This window comes from Euprymna scolopes, chromosome 13 (assembly GCF_053919585.1).
Source record: "Euprymna scolopes isolate OS-2025 chromosome 13, ASM5391958v1, whole genome shotgun sequence".
NCBI lineage: Eukaryota > Metazoa > Mollusca > Cephalopoda > Sepiida > Sepiolidae > Euprymna > Euprymna scolopes.
In genome coordinates this window covers 9,597,646-9,621,859 of record NC_136494.1, presented here as the reverse complement: position 1 = coordinate 9,621,859, position 24,214 = coordinate 9,597,646, and the positions used below count along the sequence as shown (strand labels likewise).

Below are 24,214 nucleotides of genomic sequence, written 5' to 3'. Positions count from 1 at the left end.
TGTTCTGACTTCCTTACTCTTCCCACACCTATCATCATCGATCTCAGACTCCTTGCTTTTCTTTTAATCTCTGATGCTACTCCAAAACTGATGCTCGCTTCATAGAAGATGGTCCAAAAGCAGTCTGAAGCATTACATACGTTTCTTTAGCATACTTTCTATGTTTGAAACAGAATTTTATTGCATATCGTTCTTCTAAAGTGTCCTCACATCCAGGTTGCATTTTTTTATTTAAAAATTTAAAAACGTGTAGCATTTATTTTTCTTTTCAACGCAAATAGGTCACAAAGCAGATACAAATACATGGTGAAATGATAACATTGTCGCCATAGAAAAGACGACATGATTCCATTCCTGTTTGATTAAAACCGGTTTTCACCAGTTGTGACGACCAGGCTTTAGTAGAGTGTATTCCAATTCTTGTTGTAGCTGTTCATTTGAACCTGAAGCCATAAAAATTGGTCAGTCATCCCATAACATGTATAGCAATAACATACGGAATTTTCAATAGTCTACGACAATTTGAAATGCATGCATATAAAAAATAAGGAAAATTATTGAAGGTACATCGTATGTAATATTTTCTTTTATTTTTACGAAAATGATGTCACTTATTATTTCAAATCTCACCAACAACTATGCTGATTGTTATCAGTCGAAAGATAAGCATAAGTATATAGAATTTACTAAATGGCCGTGTTTTGTGTTTAAGGTCAGTATGAACTGATAGCAAATACTAGTTATTTTTTTTTTTAGGCTTAGCAATTGATAAAGAAGAATAGATAAAGAAATCAATGACCTATTTACTTGACGAAATGAATATTTTATCAGTTATGAGCGTTTAAATTGTAATAAAACTGAGAAGCGACGCATACGAACGCTAAAAAGCAAATAACTTTAATTGCTACCTTTTTTCTTTCTTCACTTTGTTGAAATTATCTCTCTTAACCAAGTAGGTTTTCACAGAAACGTGTGAACTAAACATATTTTCAACCTATGATAACTGTTCCAAATCCACAAATGTATATTCAAACCCAGAAAAGACGTATATGTGAAAATAATACGTCAGTCCTATGAAATTTCTATATAACTTGGTCATCAAAATCAGTCTTGGCCAAACTTCACCAGCCGCTCCTGAACTGAATATCCCCACAACCCTATTATTCACTCAGTGCCTTTTAGGGTCCAAGCGGCACGGCGAAACTTTACCAAAACTAGGGATCACGCCAGAAAATTGAAAAGCGTATAGCATTTATTTTCCTTTCGACGCAAGCAGGTCACAAAGCAGATACAAATACAGGGTGTAATGATGAAATTGTCGCCATAGAAAAGAGGACATGATTCCATTTTTGTTTCATTAAAACTGTTATATCTTGTTGTTGTTGTTGTTGTTGTTGTTGTTGCTGCTGCTGCTGCTGCTGCTGCAGACTATCTACTAGTTGGCCAATTGTGTACAACTCTGAAGAGTGATAGGAGCCTCCTATCATGTCTGAACGTGATATAATGTTCGACGAGCGAGATCGGAGATACGCCGCTGTACAACTCGTATCTAGGTGGTGACTGAGGCTGAAAGCGGCTACATTGAATAGATATCAGTTCTACTACATAATCAAGTTACCTGAATTGATATTTTCAATAATAGTTTTATAAGAAATCTGTAGTGTTCTTTTCTTAAGGGCGATACTTTTAGCGTTCCACCCTGTTAATTGTTCTTGATAAATGTTCTATCTGTATTTTCTTTCAAATAATTCATTCCGCTAATAGTAAAGACTAGCAGGGTGACCCGACATTATTCGGGATTGAATTATCATTAACGAATATTTCACGCACTTCTATTTTATTTTCATCGAAATCGGTAAAATCGCCCATTTTTCAATCGTCCTCGAAGTTACTTAGTCCACAACATATTGTAGTCTACATTGCACTGTAGAGAACCTACAGTTGTCTTTATAAAATTGTTTTTGTATAATGACGTGAATTAAAGTTTAAAATGTCAAAGTCAAGTATCATGGTTAAATTGTGTTCTTAACAGATACATTCATTTTGAAAGTGGCTACTGTTGATTTTTTATACGAGGCTTTTCTTCTTGTGCGGTAATAAAACTTCTCAAATGCACTAGTTATGTTAGGCTATTTAAAATCACTGTCAAACGCATAAAGTACATTTGTGTGAAGCTTCAAAAAAAAATGAAGATTTCTTCTAATTCCTATCTATATCTATAAACCTGTTACAATGATCCTCTGTAACAATTGCTATCATTAATCAATGTGGAACTATAACAAAATGTTTCTAATTTTTGTAAAGTCGCAGAAACTACAATAGACAGATGTTCTATTTCCTTTAAATAACCATAGCTAGTTAATATGAGCGACAGATTTACCAAACAAATGTCACTTGCTTTCGCGGTGTAATTTTCCATCGAATTCTCGTGTTTTTTTTTCTACTAGACCTATGTTGTCCTAAATCAGAAAAGACGACTCCCTTCACCATAATAACTCTATTGTTTATTCATTAAATGTAGTTGCGTTCCCGGCTAAGATTCGTCACGCAGATGTTTTGAATAATATATACGGTTCAGCCATATTTGAACACATCATAAATAGGCCTGTTTGTGCTTCTAAGTTTGATTTGTTTTCAATTCTGAACAAATAACACTTGTTATTTCAGTTAAAAAATTTTAAAACACATATTAAGTCCTTGAGAGTTTTTTTGTAATATACATATGTATATATATATATATATATATATATATATATATATATATATATATATATATATATATTTACCAGTGGTGAAAAAAACCGGACTAGAGTGCTCAATGTGTAGTCAGAGCAGTATATAGGAAATTTATTACTGTGAGTCCAGAATGAGTTTACAAATTGTTTCAGCTAGAGGAAAATCCTCAAAGAGAGGAGAAAATCCAACTAGCATCGTCAGAATTCATAGATGGACTAAGTTATAAAGTCAAATAAGAATGGAAAAATCGTAGATAAAGAGGAGTTAGAAAAGAAGGGGGAGTGGTAGGGAGAGGACGTTGGAGTTTAAAGTAGTAGGAGTGTCTTCAATAAGAGAGGGTTTATAATTGAATATTAATTATGTGTAAATTCTTATATACGTTTTTTATGTGTAAATTCTTATATACGTTTTTTTTTAAAACGTATATAAGAATTTACACATAATTAATATTGCAACAAAAATAGATAATAAATTGACAACAAAAATGAGGTAAAAGTTGTTCGGCGGGATGAGAAGGCGGTTAATAATCAATTTACTTACAATATTTAAAACCAGTGAGAGATAAAAGAAAAAAAAGGGATAGAGAATAAGCAACGGTTTGGATCTCCAAAATAAAGTTGTTTTGATCTTTAAAAAAAACTTTATATTTATATATTATGCAGTTTAAATAAATGACTTCATATTTATATGTTATTTAGGTTTAATAAATTACTTTATGTTTATATATTATCTAGTTCTAGTAAAGGTCTTTATATTTCTGAATTATTCAGTTTAGATAAATGACGTCATGTTTATATAATATTTAGTTTTATTAACTGATTTTATGGTTATATATTATTTAGTTGTAACAAATAAGTTTATATTTATATATTCTTTAGCTTAAATAAATGACTTTATATATTTCTGTATTATTCAGTTTTAATAAATTACTTTATATTTATAAATTTTTTAGTTTTAATAAATTACTTTATTTTTATATATTATTCAGTTTTATTAAATTACTTTATTTTTATATATTATCCAGTTTTAATAAATTACTTTATTTTTATATATTATTTAGTTTTAATAAATTATTTTATATTTATATATTATTTAGTTTTAATAAATTACTTTATTTTTATATATTATTTAGTTTTTATACATTACTTTATTTTGATATATTATTCAGTTTAAATAAATGACTTTATATTTTTATATAATTCAGTTTTAATAAATTACTTTATTTTGATATATTATCCACTTTTAATAAATTACTTTATATTTATAGATTATCCAGTTTTAATAAATGATTTTATATTTATATATTATTCAGTTTTAATAAATGACTTTATATGTGTATATAATTTGGTTTAAATAAATGACGTTATATTTATATATTATCCAGTTGTAATAAATTATATATAATTATATATTATCCAGTTATAATAACTGACTTTATATTTATATATTATTCAGTTTTAATAAATGGCTTTATATTTATATATTTTTTAGTTTTATTTAAATAGTTTATATTTATATATTATTTAGGTTTAATAAATGACTTTATATTTTTATATTATTCAGTTTGAATAACTGACTTTATATTTATATATTATTCAGTTTTAATAAATGACTTTATATTTTTATATTATTCAGTTTTAATAAATGACTTTATCTTTTTATATTATGCATTTTCATAAATGACTTTATATTTTTATATTATTCAGTTTTTATAAATGACTTTATATTTTTATATTATTCAGTTTTAATAAATGACTTTATATTTTTATATTATTCAGTTTTAATAAATTACTTTATATTTTTATATTATTCAGTTTGAATAACTGACTTTATATTTATATATTATTCAGTTTTATTAAATGACTTTATATTTTTATATAATTCAGTTTTTATAAATGACTTTATCTTTTTATATTATTCAGTTTTCATAAATGACTTTATATTTTTATATTATTCAGTTTTAAATAATGACTTTATATTTTTATATTATTCAGTTTGAATAACTGACTTTATATTCATATATTATTCAGTTTTAATAAATGACTTTATATTTTTATATTATTCAGTTTTATTAAATGACTTTATATTTTTATATTATTCAGTTTTTATAAATGACTTTATATTTGTATATAATTCAGTTTTAATGACTTTATATTTTTATATTATTCAGTTTTAATAAATCATTTTATATTTATATATTATTCATTTTTAATAAATGGCTTTATATTTATATATTATTCATTTTTAATAAATGGCTTTATATTTATATATTATTCAGTTTTAATAAATGGCTTTATATTTATATATTATTCATTTTTAATAAATGGCTTTATATTTATATATTATTCATTTTTAATAAATGGCTTTATATTTATATATTATTCATTTTTAATAAATGGCTTTATATTTATATATTATTCAGTTTTAATAAATGGCTTTATATTTATATATTATTCAGTTTTAATAAATGGCTTTATATTTATATATTATTCATTTTTAATAAATGGCTTTATATTTATATATTATTCAGTTTTAATAAATGGCTTTATATTTATATATTATTCAGTTTGACACCTAAGAACTATGGATGTTCTCTACTCATTTCTTTCACTTGTGTGTAATGGTGTAAGGCAAAGCCTAAAATAAAAATTACGAGTTTTTTTTTTTCTTCTAATAAAGGTCAAAATTCGGTCATGACAGTTTGGGAGATAAACACGTTCCTTTCATCAGACTTTAATCAAACGAATCCAGTGGTTTCTACATTATGATTACATCCGTAGTTTGTTCAAAAATCCCTAAATAAATACATATGTTTTGTAACAGTACAAAATAAACTTAATAGTTGTGTATATTACATGCATATTTGTTTTTATTTAAATATTTTCCTCGCAATTTATTTTCTATTAAAACAATATTTTATTCATTTATTGCTAGTGTACGAAATGTTATTTGAATGTTTTCATTACAAATGGGAAATAGTCGACGATTGATATGCAAAAATCAAAATTGGTGTAGGAACAGAATAGTGAACAACGCCCTCTCTCTGATTAAGAATAAGTTTCTAAATTAGAAAACCATTCTTAACATGGAAAGGGAGTCTTTTTTTAAAACCTAGTCTGTACCTTCTCTTTATCGAAGAATATCCGTGTCTCTTATAATTATACAGATTTGATCGGCTATTAAACTGATTCGAAAAATCAAGATAATAGTAATCCTACCAATAACAATAATGGCAAATGTGTCAGAGTATTATTCATCTGACTACTATTCTCATCTTGAGTATGATTTTCACAACGTTTCGGCCGATATAACCTCCGACCTTCTTCAGGTGTATCTTGTGGAACTCGGGAATTCGGACGAAATTTTGAGCGGAACCCTTTATATACTTCACGAGGGTAGCGTGCTCTTCCTGAGTTCGCTAAGATACACCTGAAGAAGGTCGGAGGTTACATCAATCGAAACGTTGTGAAAATCACAATCAAGATCAGAACAGTAGTCCGATAAATATAATACGAATAACCAATCCTCATCTCAAAAATTCAGAAATGGCAAATGTGTAGATTAACAACTTAAGCTAAATATCCATCTCCCTGCAGAAAAAACAATAAGAGATTCTAATTTATAAGTGATTGCATGTAAACACTGTGAAAACATTTGCGGAAAGAAAAAATTATGGGGATTTTGCATTATATTCAACAAAATGAAAAAGTGCTAAACAAACAAATATATAACAAATAAATGTTATCAAATGCGAGATAACTTACTCTTCTACTTAACTGGATAAGTCTTGTGTGTTTTGAACGTATTTTAAACTTTCATTTGGTTTAAAAATAAAAAAAAAAACAAGTTGTGCCGAGTTGGTAAATTAAACAGATAACAAGATGGCCGAACATAACCATGTCGTTTTGGAGTGTCAGAACCAGCTGAAAACTCGAAAAATAAACGAAATACTGCTAGAACCCCCCCCCCCCAATAATTCATTAGGTGAATTACTATCAGTGTTTTGTTTTATTTTCAGGATTTAAGTGATTATCGAGACTTTGCCATAAATTTTTATGTCGACTATCTTATCGTTCTAACTTACTAATTTGGCACTACTTGTGTTTATAATTAAATAGACGCTTTAAACTATATTATTGTTGAAGCTCAACTGAACACATGGAATAAATAACTACAACACAAAGTAAAATACAAAATATATATTCAAAGCAAGAATGCATATACAATATTTACATAGAGTCCATTGTTATAGTCATGGGGAGACCGTCCCTGAAGAAGATGTCGGCTGTGTGGTCGTTGACTCTTGATCTCGTGTCTCTCTGAGTCTCTCGCTTAATCTCTCGTTGGACCTCTCTCGTCTTTACGGTACCAAACGTATTTATGTAGTTGACACTCCACGTATGCTAATTAGGTAGATTCTACCACAACAGTTATACCACAGAAAACTTTTCCAGGTAGGTAGAAAAGTAAATTTTCTTGCCTTTGGTAACATTTACTTGTTGGTTATATATTTGTTTGCTTACCACTATTTCGTTTTGTTGTATATATTGTAAATTTCCCAAAATTATTTCAGAATTTACAGTGGGAGATCGGTTTCATATATAAATTTAACATCAAATTATTATCATTTCAACTTATTAAAACGATTCAGGGATGTTTTTTAATTATTTTACGACTAACCCTAAGTCCATCTGACAAGTCCATAAAACCATATTTGATCATTTAACCTATCTATATAAAAGCCAAGTACGTCCAAGGATGGAATACTGTGGCCATATCTGGGTAGGAGCTGCTAAAAACAGCCTATCCTGCCTTGACAGAGTACAAAATAGACTTCGTGGCTTAGTGGGGTATACCCTTTTCTCTACCCTGCAACCTCTCTCCCACAGAAGAAACGTTGCGAGCCTATCCTTGTTTTATCGTTATTTCTATGGTAGGTGCTCGTCTGAACTCCAATCTGGTCCCCCCTTGCCAATCTTTCACGAAAAACACCCGTCTAGCTGAATCCACTGTGAAAAATTTCCCCCAGTCTATATCTGTGCCTAAATCAAAACGTGGATTCCATGAATAAAGCTTCTTTCTTAGAACTGCACGCCTGTGGAACTCTGTTCCGTCTGCCTGCTTCCCATCGGACTACAACTTGGATGTCTTCAAGTCCAACGTTAACAAATTCCTAATGAACCGCCCCCTTAAGTAAACACTTCATCAAATCTCCACACTAACGTAATGTACTTGCAATAACCCTTATCCCTGAGTGGCTTCCGGGCCTTGATAAGTGGTGATCACTGTGTAAAAAAAAAAAACCTAACCCTGAAAAACGCTCATAATTTTTACTCCCATAGAAACAATGATTAACTGCTCTAAAACGCTAGAATATCTAGGAAACAGGAGTTCATTTTACATTTAATTTGTGTGTAAAACTGATCTCCCACTTCCGATTCTCACAGAAATAGATTTATATTTAATTTCTTTATAATTATCAATAAATGTCAATCAGTATTTCTTTTTCAGAACAAAAGTTTTTTTTTTATCTCATTTTAAACATTTTCCCAGTATTTTTGTAAATACTACTTTCTTATGTAATTATTCGCACTTTCTTTTTTTTTTCTTTTTTATGCTTGTATTATTACATCTCTGAACTTCATGTTAATTCAACAGCAATTGAATGTAAACAACCTGAAAAACTAAAATGGTAACAAAAACAAAAAACCAGTTTCGCATATAAATATAACATAAAATGATCTCGCTTTTCGAGCAGACAGTGTTTCAAAGACATGTAACCAATTTTGTTGGTTTTAATTCTCTGCCATGTCTCTAATCAAACTTTAGCGTAATATATGTCATTGTGAAGTTATAGAAACACCCCACTTTCAATCTTTGTTCATTATAACAAAAATTATGATAAAATTACTGGTGTACGAGCCCTTTCTAGTCTCGCACAAAAACACGCGTTCACATCTCAGCCCTTTTTTCTTGTCATACACATGCGCGCACACAAACATACGCGCGCACGTACACACACGTACATATATTCACGTTCGCGTACATACACTCACATTCACGTGCATACACACACACGCTAACGTACACACATGTACGCACACATATGCGCACACGTACGCACACATGGACAACGTCACTTCCTTTTGAAGGAAATCCACACACGCGCAAAAGACCACCGGAAACAACTATAACAGCAAGAGCAATAAGATGCTTCTTTCTTTTCGAATCAGCTTCCGACCTGAACGGTCGACGGACCAACCGTGCGCCCTTTCAAGGCGCGTGGACTCGCGCACGTCACGTCCCCTGCTACTGTATGTGGGGCAAGAGCTAACAGACAGTACGTACACTTTATACGCTTTCTCTCTCCAGGAACTGGATTGACTTTCTCACTCTTTTTCCCCTTTTGCTTTGGTCCATCAACTAGACAAGTTCGCGTCCACAGCTAGTCGCCTGAAGACATTTCCACATGAACAAGTACCAACATGTGTGCACAGCTTTACTGATGTCAACCCTCTATCTTTTTCTTTGTCTACACGCTGGACTGCCATTTCTCGTTCCACTACATTACTCATTCCTTTTTCCACGCGCGGACATGAACACGAGTTACACCTAAAACATTCTTTTTTCAACAGAAAATAAACGACATGTTTATTTTATTCAGCAGTTGAGTTCTGTTTCCTTCTTTCCATTCGTTTCATTATTTTCTTTTGTAGCGAGTTAGGATATTTATATCCTGGTCCGCAACACTGGTTTCGATATTTTTCGAGTTATTTTTGCAAGTTATCGTATCGGTTGGATTGACTTTGCCTAATTTTAACGTTCCGAACTTCCGGTCGCGTCATGGAGTAACGATAAGACTTCAGATCTTTCATTAGTGACTAAGGAAATAGAAAAAATAAATTGTTTTTTTTTTTCATTTCGTGAGTCGCTAATGATTTGTTTGGATTCTGAAAAAGTCTTTCACAAGGCAGAACCTCTGCAATGAGACCACAAAATATGTAACATATAGTTTTTATATGCATAGTTCACATTTGCGATCGAGCACTTTATTAATCCAATTTCAAAACATCGTAATGCCTTATATATATATATATATAATTATAAAATTCGAATGACCTTGTAACGAGTGATGTAACCCACTTTCCGGTTTAGACATCCGGTTGCGCATGCGCGCATAAACATTAATCCATAACAACGTAAACAAATAAACCCAAATCGCTTCTTTTGCATATTTGGACCTACGCACTGAAATATTAACGTTATTATTTCGAAATTATTAATTAACATGGGAAGAGTGGTGGATGTTTTGCAACTATTCTTTATTACAACTATACTGTCGCTATTTTCTTACAACTAAACAACTTTAACCCGTTGACAAACATAAGAACAATTGTAGTAAAGCCAAGACTACTGCTAATAATAATACTACTAATACTACTACTCTCTCCGTCCCTTTTCCTTCCTTCCTTCCTTCTTTTTTATTTTTTGTTTACATTTCCAGATACAAAATAGTTGTGTGAGAACGGTGAATTTGTTGACACATTTACTAATCTGTTTCAATACTAGTTTTGTTTAATTTTGTTTATTTAGGTTTTGTTTTTTGCTTCAGGTTTTATTAATTTTTTTTTTTTAGATTTTAAGTTTCTGTAACTTGGTTGAAGGATTCCAATATGGGTTTTTCATTCTTATATTTCTCATCGATAGGTTCATGTGCGTTTTTTCTAAATGACTTTCATCGGCGTCGGATTCGTAGGAAAATCATGTTTAATTTTCGATTTTTTGAGCGATTATTCGGAAAAATAGGTAACTTTACACGCATAGAGAGGATTTTTTTTCGTGTTTGAGTGATCCGTCCGTGACTTTTCATTTTAATATACTTTCATAGAAATGATTCTGTTATGACAATAAAAAACTATTTTCTTTACGTCACAAGTGTCACGCTCATGCATGAATTCCATAGCTAATATAACATACTGACCCAACGGGTCACGGGTAGTCTAGTATATATATATATATATATATATATATATATATATATATATATATATATATATATATATATAGTGTTATAATGGAATAATTCCAGAGGAAATCCGGGTATGAGAGCTCAATGTGGTAAACAGAGCAATAACATAAAAATATAACACGGAAATTACATAATTGTCGATGCAATAATTTATTTCAACCTTATGTCTAAACTAGACAATTACATTTTTGAGTATCAAAAGATGGCATGTACTACGAGGTGGGGAAAATAATTTATTTCAACCTTATGGTATTTTCAAGCATCTAAACTAGACAATTACATTTTTGAGTATCAAAAATGTAATTGTCTCGTGTAGATGCTAGACAATTTAGTTTAGATGCTAGACAATTACATTTTTGAGTATCAAAACTGTAGTTGTCTAGTTTAGATGCTTGAAAATGCCATAAGGTTGAAATAAATTATTGCATCGACAATTATGTAATTTCCGTGTTATATATATATATATATATATATATATATATATATATATATATATATATATATATATATATATATAAGAGAACAATAGGAATGGGAAATGAAGACACAAAAACTATATATTGGTAAATATAGATTGGTTCATTTTGAAGCCTAATGCTTCTCATCAGAAGAGTAGAGAAGATGCCAGTTAACATTGTGGGAATGCGGCGTCTAGCGTGGGATTCATTAGGAACGAAATAGATCAAATAAAATTATAGATGATGTTGGGGGGGTTATCGAATTCTAAATAAAGAAGGAGCGTATTATATATAGTGCAATGTAGAAAGGTGTATAGGGTCTTTATAATAGTCTTAAATGTATGTAGTATATGTTTTAAGGTTAAAAGGGACATATAGTGTGGATGGGTGGTAATTCTATTTTATCGGTAGCATTTTATTGACAGATGCAACTGAGACGATTGAATAAATGAACCAATCTATATATACCAATATATAGTTTTTGTGTCCTCATTTCCCAATTGTTCTCCTATATAAGCTCCAATGATACTAGAGCTTTATATTGTCCCTGTAAGTCTCCTCTTATAGAATTGAGCTCACTCTTTTCTTCTAACGTACTAAGCTATATATATATATATATATATATATATGTATATATATATATATATATATATTTGATGATTGATGCATCCTTCCAGATGATTGCCGTCATATTGAATTTTCCCCACCTCGTAGTCCATCCCATCTTAGATAAAACTTTTATCAAAATGTTGTTCAAGACATATTGTCTATTTCAATAAAAAAAACATCGTTTCCGAAACGATCGTACACTCGAGTTGATTTTGTTTGTTTTTCTTTTCCTAAAGAAACTGATTTTAATTCAGAATTATGAATCATTTTACTCACTATATATATATATATATATATATATATATATATATATATATATATATATATATATATATATATATATATATATAAACATAAAAAAACGAATAGAAGTGGAAAACGAAATAAATTTTCATGATGGTGGGTGTGCGTGAACCGGTGATGTTCTAGAGATTGATAAATATGAACACGTACATCTTTTACATTTAATCACTTTATCCTTATTGGTCATACGTTACCCAATTATCTCCCTTTGGAAGAACACTATTCCTACTCCCCACTTTGTTGCAATTGAAATGAATATCTCGCATCTCGACAAAGCACCCTGCGTCCACAATCTTATAGGACTCACCTTTATTCCTAACCTGGAATGGAAAACTTGAATCAAATTTGTTCCCAATGTCGCTGGATAAAATAATTGAGACATTCTGCCTGTCAGAAACAGTGACTTATATTTTAATTATTCTATCGATCTGATTATCTTTCCCACAGGCTCATGTGCACTAGTTTACTGAACGTCAACTGTTGGGGTTCGCTTTCCTCTTGCTTTATGAAATTTAAAGATGGCTTTCCGGATTTTGTTTTTCAACGAGGAAAGGCATTGCCTTAATGATTGACATTTCAACATTCCTTCCTCTCTGTTCTTTACGACTTATTTTATTTATTTATTTATTTATTTTTACTCCCGTTCATCCCTAACAAGACATGTCGCCAGCTAGATGGAAGGGACTACTATTTGGGACTATGCCTAGGAAAGATTAACAAGATGTTAGTTTACGTTACATTTAAAATTCAGCATATTAGTAGAGTCAGGAAAACAGGGAGCAGGAAGGAAATTTCAATGTCTAGCTGTTCGGGGGAAGAAACTATTAGAGTAGAAAGCTTTCTGGCATTTAGGGACCTCAACCGTGAAGAGGTGAGATTTTGTTGTTAAGCGGGTTTGTCAGATATATGTACGTCGAAGGGGCACAAGTGCAACGAGTTCATCAGAGCAAATTCCATTTCTTATTTCTACCTCTGTCTCTCTCTTTCGTATCTCTCTCTCCTCTCTGACTACCTTCCTTCTGTCTTCCTTGTTGTTGGTTTTATTTTATATTTGTGCTGCCTGCTCGTACCTCTTTTTCATACGAAAAAGCATACCACAACAGGAATACGTTCACATTCTTCCTTTTCTCTCTCTTTCTCTCTCTCTGTATCTCTTTCTCTTCCTCTCTCTTCCTTCCTCTTCCCCTTTTTTTTCTGTATTTCTTTGTGTTTGTCTATCTATCTATCTATCTATATCTATCTATCTATCTATCTATCTATCTATATATATATATATATATATATATATATATATATATATATATATATATATATATATATATTTCTTTTGCACGAATCTAGAAAACTTCATAAATTTTGACCGTGCAGCAAGTGACCAGGGAAAATACAAAAAAATGGTTAATTACTCAATGACGCCCAACTGTTGGAGTTAGCTTTCATGTTGCTTTATGAAGTTTAAGTCAAGATAGAGTTCCAATTTATTGTTTTCAACGATGGAAAGGATTTTTAATGATTGACATTTCAACGTTCTGTCTAATTTCTTTTTAATAACAGTTCTTTGTTTCTGTCTCTCTCTCATTCTCTCTCTCTCTCTCTCTTTCTCTCCCTCTCTATCTCTCGTTCTCTATCTTTCTCTCTGTCAATATTTCCTCTGCCGGCCTTCTTTCTGTTTTTCTCATTGTTCGTTTCACCTTTATAGGGTGGATCGATACTATCGTCGCCCTAGAAAAGAGGACATGATTCCATTTCCGTTTCATGAAAACGGTTTTCTTTTTGTTGTTGTTCTTGTTGTTGTTGTTGCTGCTGCTGCTGCTGCTGCTGCTGCTGCTGCTGCTGCTGCTGCTGCAGACCATCTACTAGTTGGCTAGCTGTGTTCAAATCCCAAGAGCGATAGGAGTCTTCTATAATATCTGAAAGTAACACAATGTTCATCGAGCAAGATTGGAGATCGCCGTTGTACAACTCGTGGTCTCTCAAGCACCTTCAAAATGCATCGCTGGATTGCCATGGCTAACAGGAACGTGTCCATTGTGATGAAGTTTCCGGTCACGGTCATGGTGTGGTTTCATCATGCCACCTCACATCTTCGAAGTCGGCTTGAAAGTTAACACTAAAGTATACCTGGATGTGCTGAAGAGTAGTGTAACGGCCTGATGCAATCAGGTGGCTGCTGACAAACGCTAGGTTTTGTAGTAGGACTCGGCGCCGGCCCACAAGTCCAAAGAGACCCTGGCTTGATTTCAGAAGGAGCGCTACGACTTTGTACTCTTCTCACTCTGGTCTTCCTTCTCACCCGACCCAAACCCGCTGGACAACTTCGTTTGATCATACGTTGAGAACGTCACCGCTATCCACCGTGTATTCACCAAGCTCCCGCGTGTTCTTGTGGAAAAGGAATGCTCCCAGTTCCGACCCGTATCGAGACGGTGATTGGAGGATGAAGGCTAAATAGATATCGGCTCCACTACATAATTAAGTAAGCTGAATTGATTTTTTCAATAATTTTTTTTTAATTTAAAGCTGTAGTGTTGTTTTCTTTAGGGCGACATTTTTATCGTCCCACTCTGTTTAGTGTTGACCTCACAGCAAGTGACCAGCGAAAATATCAAAAACTGGTTAATTATACAATGACATCATCTGTTGGATTTCGCTTTATTGCTTTATGAAGTTTAAGTCGAGATAGAGTTCCAATATTTTTATTCAACGAAGGAAAGGATTTCTTTTTAACAACCGTTCCTTCTCTCTCTCTCTCTCTCTCTCTCTCTCTCTCTCTCTCTCTCTCTCTCTCTCTATCTATCTATCTATCTATCTAACTAGCTAGCTAGCTATATATCTCTCTCTTTTTCTCTCTCCCTCTCTCTCTCTTTCTCTCTATCTCTGTCTCTTTTCTCTCCCCCTATCTCTCTCTCTATCTATCTATATATCTCTCTCTCTTTATCTCTCTATCTATCTATATATCTCTCCCTCTCTTTATCTCTCTCTATCTCTGCCTCTTTTCTCTCCCCCTATCTCTCTCTCTATCTATCTATATATCTCTCCCTTTCTCTCTCTCTTTCTCCCTCTCTTTATCTCTCTCTATCTCTCTCTTTTTTCTCTCTCCCTCTCTCTCTCCATCTATATTTCCTCTGCCCAATCTTCTTCCTGTTTTCTAATTGTTCGTTTAATTTTTATATTCGTCATCTCTGCTCCGACTTCTTTTTTTTCATACGAAATATATATAAATATAAAGCCCATTGCAACAAGAATGTCTTCACATGTTTACTTGTCTTTTCTCCTTTCTCGTTCTTTCAATCTCTATCCCTCTATCTCTCTCTCTCTCTCTCTCTCTCTCTCTATATATATATATATATATATATATGTATGTATGTATGTATAATGTAATATAATAATTCTCCAAGTTCCAAGTATCAAGTTTTCTAAGTTTGTCATTTATTACTTTTCAAAAAGTATGTTAAAATAAAAAAATAAAAAATTTGCATGAAATAAAAATAGAACAATAATAATAATAATAATACGAAAAATTCGAAAATAATAAAATAAATTCAGCATTACCATAATCTTCGTAACTGAGAAGGAAAGAAAGAGAGTCTCAGTTACATGTACAATATAAGTTGTCCAAAATGGTGTTTTTATAAGTTTTTTAATTAAACATCTGATAACTACATGACTAAATATGCAGCAATAACACAATTTGTTAACTTATTAGTCGCAATAGCAGTGGAATTGACGTATAACTAAAATATATCTTGTTGTATTAAATCTCCATTCGCATGTAGCAATCGAATTGATGTATAACAACCTTTTATTTCATTGTCTTCCACACAACGTGATAAAATAATAACACACAAAATAATAACACGAAGAAATGCGGTTATAGTCAAGATTGTCTGCCTTTTTTGACTTCCGGTTTCTGGTGTTCGTTTGGCTGGATAATAAAACATAGTCAACTTGGCAAGATAGTCATTTTTTACATCAGCAAAGGGAAAGACATTTGGGCTGGTGCATCTGCTGCTAGTCTCTCGCTCCTAGACAAGATTCAAAGAAGAGTCGCCAATCTGATAGACCCTGAACTGGCATCTAAGCTTCAGCCTCTGTCCCATCGACGAAACGTTGCATCCTTCTGCCTGTTCTACAAGTATTTTAATGGTGAATGCTCTGACGAACTGCAGACACTTGTGCCCTCACGACGTAGACACCCTCGACAAACCCGACGGGTAGCTAAATCCCACCCCCACACAGTAGAGATCCCTAGATGTAAAAGATCTTTCTACTCCAGTAGTTTCTTCCCCAGAACCGCTAGACTCTGGAATTCCATTCCAGGTACTGCTTTCCTAACTGTACTGACATACAGAAGCTCAAGTGTAACGTGAACCGACATCTTGCTGCCCAAATCCCAACATAGTGCCCTAGTAGTTGCTGCCTTTGATATTAGCCCCCTACACCAAAGTGGCAATGTGCCTTGTTTGGAGGGAAAATGTAATAAAAAAAAGAGTGCTTGCACGTAATCTGAGAAAAAGATGAATCAAACGGAACCATATTTTGCTTATCATCGGGTTTCCGGAAGTCAGAATAAGCGGACAATCTTAACTTTAACATTAATTCGTTTCGGACTGATTCAAGCGGACAAAGAAGCAATTTTTTAACATTTATTTTTAAGCGTTTCATTCATTTCTGCGGAGATATAACAAACAAACAGTAATTTGCCTAGATTGTGAGGATTATTTGCATAAACTTTTTGTTTTAAAATCCTCCAACGATCAAAATCACATGATAACAAGTCCGGGGGACGTGGTGGCCATAACCCTTTGCTTATTGTTCTCTCTTCCATAAACATGTCATGAACTCGTGTCAGTGAGACGTGAGACGTGTGGCATGTAGCGCCATCTTGTTGGAAAAAGAAATGCATTTTGTCTTGTGGTGTCAGTTGGTCGATAAGAGAAAGATTAGAGGGATCGGGAAATTTTTAAGTGGGCCACCCTATATTATAGTATATCTGTAAATAGTTTGACGCGTTCAAATGTGTCGAAACATGAAATGCTATAAATCGGGTGGACTTTCTAGGCGACCTAATTTTTTATTTTATTACGATAATGTCCGCGACATATATCTACTTTAGTTTCAGTTTTGTTTTTTCTGGTTTCGTCTTAGAATGTTCTATCTATATTTCTAACTGCGTTTACAAAATGGCATCTTCAACTTACCTGTGGTTGGTCAGAATCTTGCATGTTTATTAATTTTTCGGCTGTATGTGTCAGTGGTGCCGGTTGTATATGGCCGAGCATCTCTTTGGTTCCAGTTCCTTCTAGTCTTTCTGTAATTTTATCTGAACTGTTCATAGTGCTCCTATAATTATTGGAAGCACTGCAGTTTTCTTCATGCCCCATATTCCCTTCTGTAAACAAAAGAAAATAGCATTACTGAAAGATATTACATTAGTCTAAAAATTCTGGTATAATGGTTTGTTGATGGGTCGAGGGAGCTGGGTTCAAACCTCGATCTAAGAGTAGTACTTGACCTCTTGATTTATATTTTTTTATTAACGGAATCATTTGAGATGAGTAGTTTGTATGTATATATATATATATATATATATATATATATATGTATATATATGTATATGTGTATATATATATATATATATATATATATGTATATATGTATATATATATATATATATATATATATATATATATATATATATATATATATATATATATTATTTATGATGCAGTGAATAGACGCGTTGAATCTTTATGGTTCCAGGTGAGCATTGTCTGAAGATAGCGGTTTCAATCTTATTCAAAGCAGGCCAGATGATTAGTTGGCCCAAAACATGGTAAGGCGACAACAACTATAAAAGGCAGTAATTACTTAAAGAGGCTCAGCATTCCTATTCCGAACTCAGCATTCCTATTCCGAACTCAGCAATCTTTTTATCGAACTTGGGAATCTGTACGGAATTTCGAACTAAATCCTTTAAATCCGGTTAGATGCACAACTAGGGATCAATAGGGATTAGTTACCACAATACTACAAATACTGTAGAAGTTTTCTCAGAAACTACGAGGCCGAACTGGCTGGAAATGTGTATGGTCTTTTGCATGTGCAGCGAACTTAGTATTATGTTATTCGTTTGATGAGCACATGGGGATTAGTATTTAATGTAAAAACGAGCACGAATTAAGCATTCAATCATAAATTTGGCATAAGCCACTATTTCTAATTCAAAGGGTTAGACCTTTTCCCCGTTTTTAAGGGACTAAAATGTTTAATAATAATAATAATAATAATAATAATAATGATAATAATAATAATAATATAACATATATAAGTTAAATAAGCATAGCATAAAAACGAAACACAACTTGAGAGAAACCGTGAGCAATTAAATTACATAACTATGAAAGAAAAGAAAATTCGAACTTGCCACAATACAGGGTTGAACGAACAAAAATTACTGCCGTAAAACAAACAATGCTACAGCTTTATTTAAAAACGTTTGTAAACAAAAGTAAATTTAGGTCATTTGATTATGTAGTAGAGCTAACATCTATTCAATATAGCCGCTTTCAACCTCAATCACCACCTTGATACGAGTCGGAACTGGGAGCATGACTTTTCCACAAGCATTGGCGGTAGCTTTGCGAACACTCGGCGGATGGCGGTGATCAGGCTGGCTTTGATGTTGTGGGAGGTCAATTTGGTGATGTTCTCGATGCATGACACAACGAAGTAGTCGAAGGGTTTAGGCCGGAGGAGTAGGGGGCAGTGAGAAAGGGATGCAAAGTCGTAGCACTCTTTCTTAAGACAAGCCAGGATCTCTTTGGACTTATGGGCCGGCGCCGAGTCCTTTTGTCACGGCCAAAGTTTACCAGCGGCAAGCTAACTGCACCAGGGGATCATCACACTCTTTACCACATCGAAATAAACTTAGGTATTGACTCTTAAGCTAACTTCGACGATGTGACGTGGCATGATGTGGCCCTCACCTGAAACCATACTAAAGACCATAATCGTGAGTTGTTTGATGTGTTGAGCTATACCAGTAAGCGTTGAGCCGTTCGGATTTGCATTTTGATGGTGCTGGCAATGGTCCTGTTATCATAACTTTGATCGATAGAGAGCATGGATTGTACAGCGGCGCATCTCCAATCTTTCTTGTTGACCATTATGTCATTTCAGACATAATAGCAGGCTTCTATCGCTCTTAAGATTTGTACAAAACTGGCCAACTAGTAGATAGGCTGAACAAAAAAAAAAGAAAACCAGTTTTCCCCAAAGGGAAATGAAATCATGTCGTGTTTGCTAAGGCGACAATTTTATCGTTACACCTTGTAGTTCTCAAAACAAGATTTACGTGCTACTCATTCTACCAATCCGTCAAAAATCTGTTTTGGACATAAGTAAAACAGACCCTTAACCATACACAGGTACTAAATGATTTTAATATTTTTCTTCTTTGTCGATTTGCAGTGGATGAGGTGAAAAATGAATAGCCAACAAATAACTGCTACCAAAGGCAATAGAAGTTACTTTTCTACTTATCTGCTTAATTATTTTTTACTTTAAATAAACTAATTTTTTGCTGGACATCATCAAATTTTACGTTTTTTGTCACTTTCACGTTATATATATATATATATATATATATATATATATATATATATATATATATATATATATATATATATATAATTTGAGGTTGCTATTTTCCAAAGGTAGGGTAACCAGTGAAATATAACGAGGTTCATACAAGAGTGCTCAATACAGAAGTAGAGCTGGTTACATTTGTCTTTACATAAGCAGTAGTTTGTTGCTACACAGTCATGAGCATGTTTCGGTCTTCTAGTATTTAGTAACTAGAGACCTCATCAGGCAACAACCCTTATTTTCAAAAGCGGAATTCCGTTTTCGAAAATAAGAGTTGTTTCTTGATGAGGTCTCTAGTTACTAAATACTAGTTGACCGAAACATGCTCATGACTGTGTAGCAACAAACTACTGCTTATGTAGACACACACACACACACACACACACACACACACATATATATATATATATATATATATATATATATATATATATATATATATATATATATATATATATAAAGTGATGGTTGGGTAGTGTAGCTATCAACAATTTTAAGACAATCCCAGTCATATACAAAAGCACAGTGCAAGTAAGTGAAAATTTGGAATTAAATTTAGTAAATTAAAAAGAAATTGTTATTCGACAAGGAATAAAAAAATTTCTTTTCTTAATCCATTAATTTTCAATAAATGGTTCACTTCACCAGTGGAAATATGTTTTTTGTAAGCAAAATAATGTTTATAGCGAGTTAAAACTTTTGCTGTTTAGCGCGTAGATTGAAAAACTAGAACGCTTTTAGTTTATCAATATATGTGCTAAATAAAAAGATTGTTCTAAACAGAAACATTCTTTTCAAATGCGCTCCTGTCTTATCAGAGAATCTATTATTGATTTTATACGCCGGGTTCTTCTGTACTTGCGATGATAAAACTTCTCAAATACAATTGTGATGGTAGGTTGCATTGCGTAAACTGTAATCAGAATTGGGCTGTTTTTCTTTTGTGTGTGTGTGTGTGTGTGTGTGTGTGTGTGTTTCAATTTTCAATATTGATACTTATTGGAGGCATTCCGATATAAAACCTACGTAAGAACATCCCAGACATATACAGCACATTTGTTTGAATATATATATATATATATATAAATAGCCACACATCCATGATATATGTGTGTGTGTGTGTGTATGTGTGTGTGTGTGTGTTTCAATTTTCAATATTGATACTTATTGGAGGCATTCCGATATAAAACCTACGTAAGAACACCCCAGACATATACAGCACATTTGTTTGAATATATATATATATATATATATATATATATATATAAATAGCCACACATCCATGATATATGTGTGTGTGTGTGTGTGTGTATGTGTGTGTGTGTGTGTGTGTGTGTGTGTTTCAATTTTCAATATTGATACTTATTGGAGGCATTCCGATATAAAACCTACGTAAGAACACCCCAGACATATACAGCACATTTGTTTGAAATTTCAAAGAAAAATCGGCCCAGCCGTTTCGGAGACAGTAGGGAACGAAGTCACACACACATAAGCTAACACAGACAATGTGCCTTTTATATATAAATAAAGATTCATGGCTCAGATGTTAAGATCAGTGAAGTGATAGGCTCTGTCACGTGCGAATTCTTTTTATAGTCAATCGTGAATTTCCGAAAAAAAAAATTATTAAACGGAAAACTTGGATAGACTGGGATCAGCGGAATATTAAGACTATACAATGGCTGTTAATAACGAAAATGGTTAAAATAAGAAAAACACTCGAATGTGGAAACCAACATATATACTCTTTGAACCTTAAGGAAGTTAAGATTGAAATAAAACTAAAACGTTGAAAGAATACAAGCTTCAAATGCAATCAATTTCGTGAACAAAGTCGGAAAATCAAGAAAAAAAAACAGTTTTATGGAACAAGCATCGGCTTATGCCACACACAATGCCCATTGATGGTCAATTAGGATGCAAAGATTGAAGAGGGAAAGCACTAACCTCCACGAGAAAAGACTAGCTAGAACTGGGATTTGGTGGAGGCTTATTGCTACCCAAATCCTAGAAAAGACGAATACAGGTTACCAGTGAGTAATCAATGGTAAGCAGCTTTTGCGATGACATGAAGTCATCTGCAATGATAATAAAAAAGGATGAAGACGGTTGGAATTCTGGAGAGGTGGTTGCCCATCGTCCAGGGAACACTACCAGATATTGTCGGTGAGCAATGATGATGATAACTTATGTGTGGCTCCAAGTGACATAATCGTCATCACAATAATAATAATAATAATAATAATAATAATAATAATAATAATAATAATAACAGAAATTAACATACAAAGAGGCATCTTCCAAGGAGACTCACTATCACCACTACTGTTCATCATAGCCATGATGCCCTTGAACAGTATTCTGAGAAAGTGCCAAGCCGGATACAAGTTCTCCAATACTGATGAAAAAATGAACCACATGATGTACATGGACGATCTGAAACTTTTTTCAATGACCGAAAAGGAGCTAGATACACTAATTAACACTACCAGGATCTTCAGCCAAAATATCCAAATGGAATTTGGAATGAAAAAGTGCGCACTACTAGTTATAAGAAAGGGAAAACTGGAAACGACAGAAGGTATGGAAATATCCAAGCAAACAGAAATGAGGGCACTAGGGGAACAAGACGACTATAAATACTTGGGTATTCTGGAAGCAGACACCATCAGAGCAACAGAAATGAAAGAGAAAATTGAAAGGAATACCTCAGGAAAACAAGACAACTCTTGGAAACGAAATTATATAGTAGAAACCTAATAAAAGGTATTAATACATGGGCAGTATCACTATTAGATACTCTGTGTGGTTTATAGGGTGGACAAAGGAAGAACTGAGACAACTCGACTAGAAAACCAGGAAACTCGTGACCATGCATAATGCACTACACCCAAATGACGATATTGAAAGAGTCTACGTGAAAAGGAAAGACGGCGGGAGAGGACTGATCTCTATAGAAGACTGTGTGAAGGACACGAAAAAGGAACTAGAAAAATACATAATGAAAAACACGAGAGACACCGAAAAAAAACAACAGAACAGAAAACAGAGAAGAAAAATGACAAAACGAGGAAATAGAAATGGGAAGAGAAACAACTCCACGGAAGATTCATAAGAATGACAAAAGATGAGAATAACGAAAACACCTGGACATGGATGCGAAAAGGACATATAAACCGAGAAACTGAATCTCTAATAACTGCAGCACCAGATAACTCGATGAGAACCAACCATATCAAAGCAAGAATCGATAAAACACAAGAAAACAGCAAATGCAGACTATGTGGACAAAGAGACGAAACAGTAAACCATATAGTAAGTGAATGCAGCAAACTGGCCGAAAAAGAATACAAAAACAGGCATGACCAAGTGGGGAGGGCGGTGCACTGGGAATTGTGCAAACGACTGTATTTTGAGCGTACAGACAAATGATACAAGCATAAACCCACAACAGCACTCGAAAACGAGAACCACAAAATGGACATACAGACGGACAAGCTCATCCAAGCAAGAAGACCAGATGTCGTAATAATTAACAAGAAAGACAAATCCTGTCAAATCGTAGACTTTGCTGTCCCAGCTGACCACAGGGTGAGCATGAAAGAAAAGGAGAAACGAAGCAAATACACCGAGCTAGCCAGAGAGTTAAAGGGATTTGGATGATGAAAAAAATCAAAATAGTACCGATAATAGTAGGAGCACTAGAAACAATTCCGAAAAACTTTGAAAAAGGAATGTCAGAATTTGGAATGAGAGGAATAACTTCAAAAGTATAACGACTAACGATAATGAAAACGACTGAAATATTAAGGAAAACCCTTGAATGCGGAGAATAATACAAGAAGACAATATAACGAATAAGCGTTACAGGGAATGAAGAACACCGAAGCTGCATATCTACAAGTTCTACACCCCCATCATGCATCCCCCCATTGTTTCATCACCATTCCCCCCCAATAAATAGTAATACAAAAGGGCCGAGCAGGGTCAAGAAGGACTGAAAAATCAAGGGGAGAGTGCTAACCAGACCTCGGCTGGACAAGCGCAAAAGAGAACTGGGACCTTGAGAAGGCGGAGTGCCACTCAAATTCCAGTATAAACCAACGGCCACTGCCGGCGAGAAATCAATGGTTGTTGCGATGATGCAAATTCATTTGAAAATGCTATCGAAAGAGGTGGAGAGAGCTGGACGTCTGGGGAGACTTGTTGTCACTCAGCTTCCAGAGAACACCACAGGTTTCCAATCAGATCGTTTGTTGACTTGTGTGAAAGCTCCATGTGAGCCAATAATAATAATAATAATAATAATAATAATAATAATAATAATAATAATAATAATAATAATAATAAATAATAATAATAATGAATAATAATAATAATCATAATAAATAATAATAATAATAATAATAAATAAATAATAATAATA

At 33.1% G+C, this 24,214-nt stretch overlaps 1 long non-coding RNA gene across 1 annotated transcript in view; it reads left to right on the top strand.

Moving 5' to 3' along the window:
• The window catches only part of LOC145291939 (uncharacterized), a 140,074-nt gene that overhangs the window by 70,254 nt on the left and 45,606 nt on the right, over positions 1–24,214 (top strand). The gene's annotated exons all lie outside the window — the stretch shown is intronic.